At 26.9% G+C, this 2,093-nt stretch overlaps 1 protein-coding gene across 1 annotated transcript in view; it reads right to left on the bottom strand.

Annotated features, from left to right (window-relative positions):
* The window catches only part of LOC108688553, a gene marked incomplete at its 5' end in the record, with an annotated part of 31,106 nt that overhangs the window by 20,829 nt on the left and 8,184 nt on the right, over window positions 1–2,093 (bottom strand).

Below are 2,093 nucleotides of genomic sequence, written 5' to 3'. Positions count from 1 at the left end.
TATATATAAATAGTAAAATATTTTATTGAGTCGAAACAAAAGATTGTGCTACTTCATTTGTATTATGTATATATTTTTAAAGAATATTTGAGAATTATTTTGTTTTTTGAATTGTAGTAGTATCATTTTTAAGAAATTATTAACAATCAAAATCAAAATGCTCCTTTTTTATTAAATTCGCGATAGTTTAAAATAATTCAGTAACAATCTTTTTAGGCACCTGACAAAGCCACAAAGTGAAAGGAAAACTTTCCATTTTGTCCGGCTCGTAATTTGCTACATGTAAAAATTATCAAATTTAAAAAAATTAAAAAATCATAGTAATCTTTCGAAAATAGAGGTTTTAAGCTTTAAAACTTTTTCCTTTTTTTAAATTTAAATTTTGTTCGTTTTAAAGAAGTTATAACTGCTTAAATTTGAAATTTTGCTTCGAAAAGTAACTTCCAAAAATTGACAAATTGCATACAAAATATCGAGTCGGAACAAAAATTTATAGCGCTATGAATTTTTTTCGACTCGATATTTTATATGATTTGTCAATTCCCGGAAGCTTATTAATTTCATTTTTTGTTTGTGTATTTATTTTTAAAATAAGTCTATGACTTGAACGAGAGAAAGAGAGAGAGAGAGAGAGAGAGAGAGAGAGAGAGAGAGAAAATATTTATACAAGTTTCTATTAATGAAAGAATTATACATTAATTGTATTTTTACACAATTTGATTGTACAGTAAGTGTTGGTATTTATCAAGGAAATACAAGAGGGAACCTCAATGAATCAATTAGCGTTCAATTGTAAGATCAATTTATGAAAATTAAATTAACTTATGAGAGTAATATACTTATGAGAGTATAGTTCGCTAGAGTAAAGCGAAAATTTCCGTTTCGATTGCAAACTCGGAAACAAGAACGCTTCGTGAAAACTGTTGGATTAAACTGCAATTTAATTTGCGAAATTGTTCGAGCATTGTTCATTGTGTGACAAGCTGCACCTGCGATTTTACGATTGTAAAAGCGGAAGAACTCCCCCACGTGCATGCTTCACCTGTGCTTTTCTACTCTCGGACGTGCGCAGAGTGCGATAAAAGGACAATGGATATGTGTCAGAAACGGCATTTATCTGCATAAAGATCGATGCTCTAATGTGTAAGTATAGTCTCATTTAAAGTATCTTTATAACATGTCAATTAAATATATAATTATCATTATATTACTTTCAATTTATGTTAGAGAATTGTGATAACAGGGAAATCATAACTATCTATGGAAAATAAAATATAATTTGAATAATATTATTTTTGATAGATTTAATTGGAACGAACTTTTTGACAAAAAATATTATTCTTCGGGCGAGGTAATATTTTTCACAATGAAATTATTTACAAATTAAATAGGATATTTATTGGAATATCAAAATCAATCTGAGAGATGCCTACGAACATCAATATAATTAAATTATTTGTCAATTTAATTTGTGATATTACTACTCAAGTTCTGTTAGAATTGCGTTTCAAGACTAAAAATAAATTCGGCGCGCAGTTTAAGGATTTCGAGACTTAATATAAACATCCATACAAAATTATTTCAGCACTAAAAATCCCGCTTGACCGTTTAGTTTTTATTTTTAACAATATTATGAATTTTAATATTAAAAAGTTTCAAAATTTTTTATCAATACTGCATATATATATATATATATATATATATATATGTTTTATCAACATAAGATAAAACGTTATAGAATCTTGATATCACTGCAATATCATCTTTTGATAATATTGAAATCTTCTTTGATTATGTTTCTTGGATAAAGATTATTCTAACTTATTCGAACAAGTTTAATATCATACGCAAGATGTCACTACAATACTGTTTTGCTGAATGACACCATTCTGCATTATATGTACATATATTGTGCGTGTGAATATTACATACACATGCACACACATACGTAGTAAGCTCTACAGGAAAAAGATTATCTTACTGATTCTTAATCATTTTTACAATTAATGAACTCACGGATCCGAGTTCAATGAACTACAAATATACTCATACATATATTTACATATATATATATATATATATATGTATGTATT

This window comes from Atta colombica, unplaced genomic scaffold, assembly GCF_001594045.1.
Source record: "Atta colombica isolate Treedump-2 unplaced genomic scaffold, Acol1.0 scaffold236, whole genome shotgun sequence".
In the NCBI taxonomy this organism is placed as follows: Eukaryota; Metazoa; Arthropoda; class Insecta; order Hymenoptera; family Formicidae; genus Atta; species Atta colombica.
The sequence above is the reverse complement of the archived record's forward strand: the minus strand, read 5'-3'. Positions and strand labels throughout refer to the sequence as shown.